Source organism: Arvicanthis niloticus, chromosome 10, assembly GCF_011762505.2.
Source record: "Arvicanthis niloticus isolate mArvNil1 chromosome 10, mArvNil1.pat.X, whole genome shotgun sequence".
NCBI classification, from domain to species: domain Eukaryota; kingdom Metazoa; phylum Chordata; class Mammalia; order Rodentia; family Muridae; genus Arvicanthis; species Arvicanthis niloticus.
The window spans coordinates 42,097,143-42,112,000 of record NC_047667.1 but is presented as its reverse complement, the minus strand read 5'-3'; the positions used below and the strand labels follow the sequence as shown (position 1 = coordinate 42,112,000).

At 48.9% G+C, this 14,858-nt stretch overlaps 1 long non-coding RNA gene across 1 annotated transcript in view; it reads left to right on the top strand.

Moving 5' to 3' along the window:
- The first annotated feature begins 3,324 nt into the window (after window positions 1–3,324).
- Window positions 3,325–14,858, top strand: part of LOC143443798 (uncharacterized) — a 29,929-nt gene continuing 18,395 nt past the window's right edge. Inside the window, exons 1-2 of the long non-coding RNA XR_013113089.1 lie at window positions 3,325–3,470; window positions 6,161–6,288. This is a non-coding gene — a long non-coding RNA (uncharacterized LOC143443798). The remainder of the gene's footprint in view (window positions 3,471–6,160; window positions 6,289–14,858) is intronic.

Here is a 14,858-nt window from a genome sequence, read left to right as displayed (position 1 = left end):
TGCCAGGTAGGGACTGAGGGATTCTGGGAGAACCTGGAAGCCAGGTCTGCTTTGATATGTAAAATATGCACCTCATTTCCCTTGAAACTAAATCCCTGGTTCCATAAGGCTGTGAGTTAGGGCCATTCTGCTGGGACCTTATTTAATATTTATTGACTGATTGATCAAATTTTCAAGACAAAGTTTCTCTGTGTATTCTTGGCTGTCCTGAAGCTCTGTAGACCAGGCTGGCCTTGAACTCACAGATATCTGCCTGTGTGTGCCTCCTGAGTGCTGAGATTAAGGGTGTATGGAGACCTCTCCCCTTGTTGAACCTTAGTTACCTCCTGTGATGGTTAATCTTGATCATCAATATGGCTGGATTTAGAATCATCGATGAGACAGACCTCTCATCGATGTGTTTGTGTTTCCAGGGAGGTTTAATTGAGGAGAGAAGAAGACCCACCCTAAGGGTGGGCACCACCATCCAATGACCTGGGATCCTGGACTGAAAAACAGAAGAGAGGGAGCTGAGGACAGGCATCCATCTCTCTCTGCTTCCTGATTGCAGATGCAAGGTGACCCACCACCTCACGCTTCTGCTAGCATGCCTTCCCTGCCACGAACTCAGGCTATGGGGTCTGTGCTGCAAATGCTTTACCCATGAAACCTTAGCTCTACAGCCCTGGTTTTAAAATTTATTTATTATTTATTATTTTTTAATGGGAGAAAGGAGTTTATTTTGACTTACAATTCCAAGTTCCAGTCTATAATTTTAGAGATGTCAAGGCAGGGACTCCTAGAGCTGGTTATAGTCACATCCACAGTTCAGAGAGGAGAGAAACCGTGCTTACTCACTCCCAGCCGGCACCCTTCACTCTGGTGATTTGGTGCTGCTTGAATTCAGTGTGTATCTGTCACCCCATCTCAAGCTAGACGATCCTGACAGACAGGCTCACCGGCTAAGCTAACCTAGGCAATCCTTACCTGAGACAGTCTGTCTTCCCAGGTGATTATAGATTGCAGCAAGTTGACATTTAAAACCATTACAGCCCTGTTGGTAAATCAGGTGCTCTGTTTTTCTATTGTGGACTTTTTAGAGTTCTTTATCTATTCTAGATGAGTCCTTTGTTACATAAAGTGGGTACCCCCCCTCCCCGAGACAGAGTCTATGTAGCCTTGAATGTAAGATCTTCCTACCTTGGCATCCTGAGTGCAGAGTCTGTGGGTAGAGACACCATGCCAAGCTCAGACATGCATTTGGCAAATTGGCAAGTGTTTTCACCTTGGTGCCCCACAATAGGGTCTCATGTAGAAAGACCAGCCTGAAACTATCTATATAGTGAATGATGACCTGGAACTCCTGATCTTACAGGAGTTAGGTTTACAAGATTATTCTGTGGTAGTATTTTTATCTAGGCAACACCTGTTTTAAATAGTATTTTAAATAGGCAAACACCTATTTAGGTAAAAGAGACAGCCCTAAGTGGCTTTCATGGACCTCGTCCAAGAGTCTCATGTTCTACTCACTGAGCTAGGTAGGTGATAGGTAGGCCTCCTGTGATAGGGCCTCATGAGGAAAACTGAACTTTTTCTATGGAAGAAAAAAAAATTTGCCCAATGACTACAGCTTTATCTCCTCTGAGTTTCCAGCCTGGCAGCCTGCTCCACGGATTTCAGAGTTGTGAGGCCCCACAAATGTGTGAGCAAGTCCCTGAAATAGACATCCTTACATATAGGAATATTTATATACACATCCGTAATATAGCGGAATACCCCCTCTTTTGGTGTGTGTGTATGTATATATATGTATGTATGCATGTATGTATGTATGAATGTATGTTCCCTCATATGTATGTGTGTGTGTACGTGTGTGTGCAGGCCAGAGGTCAACCTTAGGTGTCATTCCTCAGGAGCCATCTACTTTGTGCTTTGAGATAAGGTCTTTTGTTAGGAGCCGGAACTCAAAAATGAGTAGACTGACTAGCTCGTGAGCCCCAGAGATCCTTGTCCCTCCACTTCCCAGTGCCAGGACTTCATGTATACCATGGAAGGAGAGTCAGAGGCACACAGGTAGATGTGGAAAGTGAAACTGGGCTCCCTAGGATGGTAGCTTCTTGTTCCCAGAAGGCACATTGAGGAGAAATGGTGGGAGGGTGTGGGGGCTCTGTCTAAAGAGGACCAGTAGGGGAAAGGGGAGGACCATCAGGGGAAAGGGGAGGACCAGTAGAGGAAAGGGGAGGACCAGTAGGAGAAAGGGGAGGACCAGTAGAGGAAAGGGGAGGACCAGTAGGAGAAAGGGGAGAACCAGTAGAGGAAAGGGGAGGACCAGTAGGAGAAAGGAGAGGACCAGTAGAGGAAAGGGGAGGACCAGTAGGAGAAAGGGGAGGACCAATAGGGGAAAGGGGAGGACCCAAAGCCAGGGTCTATTTAGTGGACTTCCAGCCTAAAGCCTCTCCCGTGTCCAAGGGGTGAGACTGCTACTTTAACTTTACTCTGTGACTTGATCTAGCTTTCCTGGTAGTTAAGCTTGGAGATCCCCTATCCCAGTGGTTCTCAGCCTACCTAACGCTGTGGTCCTTTAATACAGTTCCTCATGTTGTGGTAAACCCCCAACCGTAAATTTATTTTTGTTGCTAATTCCTAACTGTTATTTTGCTACTGTTCTGAATTGTAATGTAAATACCTAATATACAGGAAGATCTTAGGAAGGGGTCGAGACACAGGCTGAGAACCACCGCCCTAGCCCCTAGCCGGTTACCAGCGCCCTGTCACACCTCCATTCTGTGCTTGTCCGTTTCCACTGCTGCTGGAGATCAGGACTCAAGGGTCTCATGCCGTGTAGCAAGCATTTCAGTGGAGCCATTCCTGGCCTGTATAGCTCTATCTTTATCTACATACCATCTGCTTGTATATATAACCTAACTTTCCCCCTGCTGCTTCCATTCTGGAGGAACCTGATTGAAGAAGAACCTGGTGATTGGCTTATTACTTTCCCTCCTCTAGATAGGAGCTCCTAAGGGTGGGGTGTCTGCAGTGTCTCAGACAGCACCCTGAAGGAGTTGGGTGCTCAGTACAGTGCAAAACTCTCCATAATTGTTTATGTGTGTGGGCAGGCTCAACTTAGAATACAATAGAGAAAGGTGGTGGTGGGGTTGGGGGATGGGGACGGGATCGAGCATCCTGCTAGGGTCTGAAGCTGAGGATTTCCTGGTTGGGCTCGGCTCTGTGGATCCTGTTGCCGAGTGTGTGTCTGTTTGCAGCTGTGGCAACAGAAAAGGGTTGCAAATGTAAACCCAAGTTCAGGTTCTCCTAGCAACACCACTCGCCCCCGGCTGCCGGCTGGCAGTCCGAGCACCACATAAGGACAGCTGGAGTAGCTCGGTTGCTAGGAGAACAATGACTCTCCTGCTCTCCAAGCAGCAGGCAGGTGATTGGTGGCATTTCCGGGAGTGTGTAGGTGGGCGTCGCTTTTTGTTTCCCCAACGAAGGTGAGCAAGAGACGGGAGAGAGGCTCAAAGAGCAAGAAAGTTGTTTCTGTTTGGTTAGGAACGTTCTTGTTTGAGAATGTCTCCAACCGGTTTGCAGTTAGGGACCGAGTCTGGAGGAGATTATGAAACAACCCATTTCCCATAGTGGTTGGTCCCCAGCATCCACAGGCCATCTGGATGAGCCGGGGATGAAGCGTGGGGGAGCACACGGGGAGTGGGGCCCAAGAATAAAACACATTGGGCTGGCATTGCCTGGGGTGAAGCCGAAGCTGGGTGTGGAGAGTTTTGTTTATTTGCTTGGTGACAGTAAACATCTGTCTGGTCACAGCCAGGTAGACTGCCATAAAACCAACCCTAGTGCTCACCCCAGCCTTGACAGTAACTTTGCCTGGGCCTTGGAGGGGTGACAGCACTCTGTGGTTAGAGCATAGGGAGCTAAGAGAGGAAAGCAGGCGAAATTCTATTTCCATCCACTTTTTATCTGCTCTTTAATAATTCTCAGACGCCATGTATTCGGTCTTGTCAACCAGGTAGCTTCACTTACGGGCTGATTTTCACAAGACCTGGAGAAGCTGAGGGCTGAACCCAGCTGAAGACCAGCTTTCTCTTATATCTGCTGCCCCATGGGACAGGATACTATCGGTGACAGGATTGGAAGGAAAATACATGAAGCATTGCTTTGAGCCTATTTTCTGAGAACATTCCTAGAAGTAAACATTCAAGTAATGTCCCAGAGGGGCCTCTGCTTCTAGAGGAGGTAGCAGGAGAATACAGACTGTTCATCAAATGGGTTTCATTTCCTTCTTGGCCACCCAGAGAGACTATAATTTCCCACAATAAGATGGGGCCATGAGATGAGGTCTGCTTTTAGTAGATGGGCTAAAAGGACAGACCAGCTATATGGGCCCGTCTGTCTGTCTGTCTGTCTGTCTGTCTGTCTCTGTCCATCTTTATCTCTGTCTCTCCCTTTCCCTTCATTCCTCCCTCCCTCACTACTCCTATGTCCCTCTCTCTTCTGGCTGAATATGGAGAACCCTGAGTGAGGACTCCAAGGCCCTGCAAGATTTCAATAACCAAGCCTTGAGTCCCTGAGTGACTTTGTAGACTGGGACACCCCCAGCCTTAACTCATAGGGCCCATGAGTGAGAACTCAGTCTTCATTGTGTCGAGGCGCTGAGCTTAGGGGATGATTCTAATAGTCAAGTCGTTCTCATTAGTACCGAGCACACACAAGGATGTGAATTTGACAGTTTTTATGGGAGAACAGAGAGATGGTGGAATTCGATGGGTGTGTTTCTGGGACAAGGTAGAGAGGAGTCTCCTGGTGACAGAAGGGGTGAGCTGCCTTAAATTGAGAAAAGTGTGTGTCAATGTGTGTGTGTTATTATGTGTGTGTGTCAGTGTGTGCGTGTCATTGTGTGTGTCAGCGTGTGTGTCTGTGTATCTGTGTGTGTCCATCTCTTGTATATGTCTGTGCATGTGTGTGCCTGTGTGTGTCTGTCTCTGTGTATATCTGTGAGTGTGTGTGTGTCTGTGAGTGTGTGTGTTTGTGTGTCTGCACATGTATGCTTGGGTGTGTGTGTCTGTGCATATGTGTGTGCCTGTGTGTGTGTGTGTGTCTGTATGTGCCTGTGTGTGTCTATCTCTGTGTATGACTGTGAGTCTCTGTGTCTGTCTCTGTGTGTATCTGTGAGTCTGTGTATGTGTGTCTGTGAATGTGTGTGAACATGTGTATGTGTGTGTGTGTGTGAATGTGTGTGAACATGTGTGTGTATGTGTGTGTGTGTCTCTCTCTGTGTCTAAGTTAGAGCAAATATCTCTGGGGGGAGTCTGACCTTTACCTTCCTCTCTCCCTCCCCCTCTCTCTCCTTTCTTCTTTGTGGCAGGTTGTCTTTATGTAGCTTCTGTTGGAATGGAACTAGCTTGTAGCCTTGAGCTTGCTACCCTACCACAGCAGGTTTTGGAGTACTGGCTGGTGGGGCCCTTTCTGAACTGCAGCAAGCAATAAAGGTGAATTTTATGGCATACTGACTTTGCTTTAGTGAATATTTCACTTAATTCTCATAACATGCCAGTAGGACAGGAACTGTCATTAGGACTCCCATTTTTTTTAGGTGAGAAAACTGAGGCCAAAGAGATGAACTGTCCCCAACATCACCACCAAATGACAGCAGCCTCTTTTATTAGGATGGAGTTGTGGGTCTCACCTGACATCCAGCTGTCACCTCTGACCTGCTACTTTCATTTTTCCTTTGTGTGCATGTGTACACATGTGCGTGTGGCATATGTACATGTGTGCACGTGCTTGCTGGTGTTCACACCTGTGTGTGAGTGGGAGCCAGAGAAGGGCATGGAGTGTCCTCTATCCCTGTCCTTTTTTCCTTGGAGGCAGGGCAGCTCCTTGAACCTGGAGCTTGTGTTTTTCAGCTAGGTTGGCAGCTGGCAAGCCCCAGAAACCCTCTTGTCTTAGCAGCACCAGGGTTACAGGTACCCATGAGACTTATCTGGCTGGTTATGTGGGTACTGAGGTCTAAACTCTGACACTCATGGGTGTACAGCATGTGCTCTTAGTGACGGAGCCATCTCTCCAGTACCTCCAGTTTATTTCTTGACTGCCTTGTCCAACCCCATAGAGTGCACATGGGAACTTTTAAAAAATTGATTTTTAATTTTTTTTATTTATTTTGCAGTGTTAGGTTTAGTGTCTCATGCATAATATGGAAGTGGTCTACCACTGGGCTATATTCCCAGCCTGCAGACACCTGAAATCTTGCAATGAACTAGGAAGATAAACCATCAGTGAGTCTGGAGCCTAGAGGTATGTATGACTGGCTGTCTGCAATGGTGTATAGTGACAGCCTATCTCCTCCCCATGGTCCCTGATGCTGCCTGAACAGGAACATTCCATAGCTCCAGCGTCACTGCTCCCCAGAGGGCTGTAGGGAGCAGGCAGGCTGCTGTCCTCATTCCTTAAGGAGGATGTGTTCTGAGTGGGAGCAGCTTCCTGCACTGAGGGTATTTCTTCTCTGAATGTCAACGGCGTTGGCAGAGGGACAGTGCTGAGGAAAGCGAACTGTTCTTCCTGCTCCCTGGAAGCTTCAAGACCCCCTTGTACTTTCTGTGTCGGGTTTTATGGAATTTAAAGTCCAGTGGATAGAGTTCCTCAAAGCTCCTTCCTGTTTGTAGTCATCTTGCCTGAGATCCAGCCCTTACCTCCACTAGCATTCTGTAGAGGAGAGAGAGAGAGAGAGAGAGAGAGAGAGAGAGAGAGAGAGAGAGAGAGAGACAAGGGGGAAGAGGTGTCCTTCAGGATATAGACAGTCTTTTACCTGACTACTTCTGTTTCTCGTTTGTCACACACCCCTTGGGAACATGGATTGCATTTGTACCACAGAGCATTCTCTGTACCTGGGAGTTGCAATATAGTAGGTGTTCAACAAACCTTGTTGTGTCCTGGTTGGATAAATGGATCTCTGCTCTTCATGGGGAACAGCTCTGCAGCAGTCCCAGCATACCACCAGGGTGCAGTTACGTGAGAGAGGAAGAAGGAGCTGTCCACTGAGCCTTGGGGAGGGCAGGGCTCGGGACAACTTCAGGAAGGAGGAGATGCTGGAGTGGAGAACCCTAGAATAGCTGGAAGTCATGCAGGTGGGAAAGAGCAGGGCCCTTGGAAGAAGGGTTGTTCTTGGTATTGACAAAAGCCACCCTGGGTGCTATGGACAGAGTGCTCTGGGAGCCGTGGTAGGAGGCAAAAGGGAGAGGCCCTGGGGCAGAGCTGCAACTCAGCTCTGGCTTCCCTGGCTTCTCAGTCCTGCAGAAGGTGCCCTGTTCTCTTGGAGATCTTCCTGCAGAGCACTCCTGAGCGCTCACTCAGAATCTCTCTCCCTCACAGTTCTGGTCTTCCAGGTTCTGTGCTCTCTGCCTCTCCCAGGGCTCCACTCTCACTTCCTGTTGCCTGGTTACTGTTCTGGCTTCTGAACTGGTCTTATTTGCCTCCGATTCATCCTGCAAATGTCTGCCAGATTCTTCTGAGCCAGAGCCCGATCTGCTCCTGGATGGTGGCTTCCCCTGTTCGAAAGTTTCCCATGATTCCCAGGTATCGCCTCTACTCGGCAGCCTAGGGTCTTATCCCATATGTTCAACCTAACTGTTTGGACTGTCTCTATAATATCTTGATCCACACAGTCAGCAAAGCTAGACTCTGTTCCTCTCCAAACACCTCTGAGCTCTGCTTTAATTCGTGTCTCACAACTCTGGATCACTATGGAGTCTCATGTGTGCTTCAAGACCTGGCTCACGCTTGGCTTTTTCTGAAGCATTTACCGATTTCCTCAGATATTTAGTCTAGCTCTGTCACAGTATGGCTTACCTTCCTGGATGATGGAATTTTCACTAAGGTAGTGGCCTCATTGAGGACCGCATACATATGTGATAGCTGGTGGCGGGGGGTGGGGGGTGGGGGGGGTAGAGCCCAGACAGATCTCTGTCTTAGCAATCACTACCCTTAGGCTTGTCTAAGAAAGACCTAAATGAAGAACAGGGGAGGAAGCAGAGGTAACTTCAGTAGAAGCTAGGCATGTTTCACAAGCTCCATGTGGAGAACGGGGTTTATCTGGGCTCAGTCTGGAGGTTTTATTCTCCTCAGATCTTTACTGATCTTGTGTGTGTCCTGGCCAGCCATGGGGGAGGACAATAGTGAGTGTCTGAGCCAACACACACACAGTGAACTCTGCTGCACAAATAGGATAGAGAGCCTGGTCAACTCTTCCCTGGCCACCTTCATAGACAGAAGCTTTAGCCATGTGCAAATATAGGTTAATAGTATATGTCCTATAAGATGACCAGTCAAAGTCATCTCCCTTTTTGGTACCAAAGGTCAGAGGAGGTTCTCAGGGAGGGAGATGGAGTTCTGGGAGCTTCCCACATTACCTTTGATGTTTCCAAGTCTGGCACTGGACTTAAGATAGGAGCATCATTGAGATGTCCCAGGCCTGGAAACCCCAACAGGAGGATGACAGATCTCAGAGTGATATAATTTGTCTGCCAGGAATCTACGTGCTTAGTGGGTCATCTCTGCTGTCTGAGCCTGGGTTCCGGGCACTCAGATGTGTATGCAGGCTCTGGTCCTGCTCAGAAAAACATCACAGAAGAAATACTTCACACAGCAGCCTGGGATTTGAGGGGAGAACAAATCAAACAAAACCACTGTGTGGAAGAGATGCACAGACTGGGTTAATAAGTGTGGATCCCTGGGGGAAAGATGGGAGAGCAGGACCATTAGGGCTTGCACGGGACACAGTATCAGAAGGACTTTTAGAAGATATGTTAATGTAGGAAACTGTTGTGGGGAGCCGACAGAAGTTGGCTATCATCCTTGCAGCCATCTTGAGCCATATACCCTGAAAGAGATTTGATTACAATAGCCTACAACAGCTGAGCACACTCTGATAACATCTTGCTTTAGATACCCAGGATTTTCCCTTGGGTGTGTGAGACTTAAAGGTGTGTGACTTAAGGGCGTGACTTAGAGATCAGATTTAGAGACAAGGCCTAAGGGCATGACTTAAAGGCGTGAGCTAAAGGCGTGGTTTAGAAGTGAGACATATAAAAGGCGAGAGGCAGACAGAAGAGTTCAGTACAACTTGGAGTAGGAAACAGATTATTAGGCACTCAGAAGTACAATTTGGAACTAGGAATTAGGTTAGAGAGAACAACTTGGAGTGAGTTAGTTAGTAGGAATTAGGCATTAGGGCAATACAACTTGGAAGTAGGAATTAGGTTAGAGAGTACCAGACAACATAGTAGAGTACAACTTGGAACAGAGAATTAGGCATTAGGTATTAGGCACTTAGCACTTGGAGAAAGAACTTGGAACTTGGAGGCACTAGGGACTAGGAACTAGGGACTAGGAACTCAAGACTTGGGACTTGGACTAGGAAGAGAGACTGAAGAATAAACGGGATTGAATCACACTCTGTCTGGTCTCCATTCTTCCAGCCTATCCTCACTCTCTCTTGCTGAACCCAACCCGCAGAGAGGAGCTGCTTGGGGCAGTGCTGGCTCTAACAGTTTAGCCCCCAAGGCTTTTGGCAGTACGGGTTCCAACACTGACAGAGCGGTCCGAGACATTTTTGGTGCCCAGTGTGGGGCAGCTCGGGTCTCGACAACTGTAGTCCCAGACAGCCATCTTGCCTCAGTCCTCAGTCCAATGGTTGCTGTGGCCCCTAGTATGTAGGCACTATGTCTTAGGGTTTTATTGCTGTAAATAGACACCATGACCAAGGCAACTCTTAGAAAGGAAAATACTTAATTGGGGCTGGCTTGCAATTCAGAGGTTTAGTCCATTATCATCATGGCAAGAAAGCATATGGCGTACAGGCAGACATGGTGCTGGAGAAGGAGCTGAGGATTCTACATCTGTATGGGCAGGCAGTAGGAAGAGAGAGGGAGAGAGAGGGAGAGAGAGGGAGATGGGAAGGGGGGAGGGGGAGGGGGAGGGGGAGGGAGACAGGGGGAGGGGGAGGGAGACAGGGGGAGGGGGAGGGAGACAGGGGGAGGGAGACAGGGGGAGGGGGAGGGGGGAGGGAGACAGGGGGAGGGGGAGGGAGAGAGAGGGGGGAACTGTAGAGGGAGGGGGAGGGGGAGGGGGAGGGGGAGGGGGAGAGGAAGAGGGAGAGGGAGGAGAGGGAGAGGGAGAGGGAGAGGGAGAGGGAGAGGGAGAGGGAGAGGGAGAGGGAGAGGGAGAGGGAGAGGGAGAGGGAGAGGGAGAGGGAGAGGGAGAGGGAGAGGGAGAGGGAGAGGGAGAGGGAGAGGGAGAGGGAGAGGGAGAGGGAGAGGGAGAGGGAGAGGGAGAGGGGAGAGGGAGGAGGAGGAGAGAGTCTTTGAAACCTCAAAGCCCACCCCAGTGCCCATGCCTACTACAAGGCCACACCTCCTAATAGTCACTCCCTATGGACCTATGGGGGCCATTTTCATTCAAACCATCACACAGAAAGTTAAACACTTCTCTGTTTTAGGATAAGGTTTAGGGTTAGGGCTGCTTCTTACTTCTGCCTCCCACCACGATGGCAATCTTTATTCTGTCTTGAGGCTTCATGCCCTGGACTTGAAAGTGGGATGAGTTCTGCTATCCCTAAAGAGCAGAATGGAACACACAGGTAACTTTTACAAGGAACGCTGCTCTCTGGATGGATGGAAGTGTTCATAAATTGTATAGATGCTGGGCCATCAGGGGTACCGCAGGCAGTGCTGCTGTGATCCCACCAGTGTGGGTCGTGTCCTTCACAGTGCATTGGGAACTGTAATGTCTGTTCTAAAGAACTGGCTCCCACTGGATGTGGTGGTGCACGCAGGGACAGGCAGACCTCTGAGTTCAAGGCTAGTCTAGCTTACAGAGGGAATTCCAGGACAGTCAGGACTTCACAGAGAGATCCTGTCTCAAAAAAAAATTGTCTCTTTTGTAAATTTTATATATTAAAAAATTTAAGATTATTGAAATTTTTTATTTGGAACTTTGAGTATTTGGATCTCAGCTGCATGCTCAAGGTGGGGGCGGGCAATGACCAATGTTGTATGAGGAATATGCAATAGTCAGGGTCCCTGGGGACAATGCTCTCTAAGTGTCCTGGTATTCACTTGGACAGCACAGGCTTGCTACTCAGCTTTCCACTGCTGTGACACATGTGATGCAAGCTACTTAAGCTTTACGTCTATTGTCATTGATGCCATCATTTTGGTCCTATAGGGAGGAAGAAGATGGTGTGTGTGTGTGTGTGGGGTAAATATGGTTGAGCAAAATTTAGTTCATGGCAGCTGGAGAAAGGGGGGGGGGGAACGAGAGGGGGCAGAGAATATTAATGACCATGACCGTCATCATGCCTTGCAAGGCACAACCTCAGTGACCTAACTCCCTTCGGCTGGGTCCCACCTCCTAAAGAATTCTACCACCTCCTGGTAGTGTCTCTCACTAGCAATGAAGCTTTCAACTTATGGCTTGGTGGGGGGGGAGGTGTTTAAGATTCATAAAATTGTAACCACACGGTTGCTAAGGTTATTATGAAGCAGAAAAGTTGAATAATGATAGTTTTGTTCTCCAGCCCTTTGAGGCTTACAAGCCTGCTGGGAACGAAGCTGAGCAGGTTTTCAGTTTTGTTTCCCCCTCCCCTGCCCCATCAGACTGCAGAGTGGAACCGCAAGGCTGACTGGGCCACACAGAATGAATCGTATGCTTTTCCCCACGGGTGTATATGTTTGGTGTAGGGGAGCCAGGGCTACACCTTAGGAGAAGGAGCCACACACCCAGGCAAGATGTTCTTCTAGGGAAGGGTAGCTTGGAGTCAGGCATGCCCAGCCCACACAGAGAAAAAGAGCCCATACAGCTCTGCACAAGGCTTTCCAAGCTGAGCGGCTTTCTCATTACTGGAGTTGTTTTTCCTTCAGGCCGCCAGGGTGCGCCTGGTGCCGCCGGCCTCTGAGGCCGGTTCCTCATGTTGCCACTGGGTGGTGCTGTCCCCCACGTGTGCAGTGCTGTTTCAGACCAAGAGGCTAACCTAGTCCTCCGCAAATCTGTGTGTTCTGGAAGCTTGGGCCATGGCTGCTGGGGCTCGTAGCCCAGAGCTGGGGTAGAGATCGTGTTCGTGTAAGAGAGCAAGCAGCCTTAGAGAGAGGAGCCTTCGTTCCATACAGGGTTCTGCAGGGCTTTTTCTGGGAAGGCCTTTGGTTTATGACTTGGATTTGCATCCAAGCTGTTTACCTGAGTTCCGGTGTTTTTAGGCGTTAGTTACCCACGTATTGGTGGATTACAAGCTACCAGTGAGTAAAGATATACAGAGGAGACAGTGTGAGTATGTTTCCCAGTGTAACTGGAGTCTCTCTAGTTATCGTGGCCATGGAGATGAGTAGTTAATTCTTGCAACCTCAGTTTCCTTTCCTACAAAATGGTCTAAGGCATTACCTATAAAGTACTGGTAAGAGGTAGTAACTTGATCTCACCTACCCCTTAAGATGGCTCTGCTGGTTCTAAAGATCTGGTTTCATGTCAGCTTTCCCAGTGAACTATCAAGTCTTTGAAAGCAGAGGCTATACATATCACAGTCATCTCTGCATTTCTAGTATCTGGCATAGGGCCTGGCACATAGTACATGTTCAATAAATGTCAAGGTCAAACTCAGAGCTATGTGATCATATCATGTGTTGGGGATTGTTTATGAACGATAGCGGCTGTGCAGAGACCCTTCCCTTGGGTTTACATCTGGGTTCTTGGGCCCCTTCTGTGACTCTGGGTAAAGCATCTATTTCTCCTGAGCTTTCTCTCTGAACCATGGAGGGTTACCTTGTTGATTCTTGCATGGCTCCTTCCAGAGAAGCCAGCACCATGGGGCATGATGTTTTAGCTTTTCAAAGGGCTATGGATGTGGACTGTCATATACTGGGCTGGTTTTCAGAAGGAATGATGTGGTTGTGTCCCTTGGGCTACCTGGTGCTGCTGCCCAGGCTTATGGGCCTGAGTCTGTATCACTAAGGGCTGATGGGGTAGGGGCTGAGACACAGATATAAAGATCTCCTTGGCTCTTCCCCAACTTGTTCAAAGTCTTTGGGGCAGAGTAGAGGAAATGCCAAGGTAATGATGTTGCCACACCAAGTGTAAAAGTGATGCCTATACACGGGAAAAGGAGTCTCTCTGGCTTTCTCCCCGTGGAACATCAAATCCATCATGGTCCAGCCAACCCTAGCTCTGAGGCTGCAGGAGGGCCTCCCTGTGTGCTTCCACTAGGATGAGATAAGCCTTCCCCTAATCTCCTGTGTTCCCTAACACCTCAGCTGCTGCCAGCAGCCCCCAGCTTGGCACTGCATGCTGCTGCCCACCAGTGGCAGCTCCCTTGTATCCTGGCTTCCTTCCTTCTTTTAGCTGCTCCTGTTTGCAGAGAGGTGCATGCCGGGAGGTGAGGGGCTGGCCTCCCAGTGAGCAGGGGAGGGAGCTGCTTCAGGTTGTCAGATCACCTCAGGGGCTAAGCCCTTCTTTATTCCACCTCCTTCCACCATCCTAGCTCCTCCCCAAACATCTGCTCGAAGAGGGTGTGACTTCATGCTCCTTCTCTGAGAGTGGGTCTAGAGTATCACACAGCTCCAAGTTCCAAGGCTTTCTCCTCCCAAGCAGCCTTCAGGAAGGGTCCATGTGAGGCATCTATTACCTCCCTCACTCTGGACACTGCACCCATTCCAGTGCTCAGCTTGTCTTGCTGAGACCGCTCTTCCTGCTGATTGACTGTGCCTGCTCCTCTTCTGTTACCTTGATTGATTCTCCTTGCCAGTTCTCACCTGGACCGTTGCTATGACTTGCTAACAGGGGTCCTGCTCGCTCTCCTGACACCTTCTGCATTTGAGTATATTCTATAATGTAAGTCTACTCAGGTCTCCCTCCTTTTCTCTGTCTATATTTTCTCCTCTTCCTCCCTTTCTCCCTCCTCCTTTCCATCCTCCGTTTCTTTCACAAATGTGTCACATACTGTTTTAGACACCTGGAACAGGGCAGGAGATGGATACAACCAAGACACACATGGTCTCAAGTGTCTGTGGGCCAGGTCTATGTCATTGCCTCCAGGAGTCCCCAAGGCTATGGGTAAGCCACGTATCCCCCCCAGTGAGACATTTGGTGCACATTGACATCAGCAACTCCCCTCACTGTCCCCATCAGTGTCATGGCCCTGGTGCAAAGCATGCCACACTGAATGTCTCATGTGTGACGCTCCTTCATCGAGGATCGAGTCCCAGGGGATCGATGTGCCGTGCAAACCCGAAGAAGAGTCTCCTTTGCAGAACAGAGCCTAGAGTCTCCAAATTTAACTTCCCTAAGCTCCCAAGGACCCGAGGGTCATCTCTTCCTGTTTTCTGTCCACACTGTAAGTAGGCTTTGGTTTCTCACCCCTCTGTTACTGCACAGAGTGTGACTCTCTTATGAGCCCCTCACTCTGATGCACTCCTGGAGCTCACAAAGGGCACAGAGTCTGTCCTGTCAAAGAAGTGGTAAATGTCCATACACAGGTGAGCATGTGGAAGGCAGAAGCAGCTGGAGCTCTGCGAATTCAAGGCCAGCCTGGTCTACAAATCGAGTTCTGGGAGACTTGGGGCTGCACAGAGAAACCCTGTCTTGGAAAAAACAAAGTTATATGATGTCTCTGCTACCTACTAGGTCCAGTTGAAAACAAAGAAAATCATGTCTAGAATTATTATTATTATTTCCTTAATTTATCTATTCACTTTATATCCCCATTGCAGACCCCCTCCCAGTCTTACCCTCACATCCCCCTCCTTCCATTCCCCCTTCCTCATGGGGGAAGGAAGAAAAGGCTCCCCATGAGTACCACCTTGCCCTGGTATATTTAGTTGAAG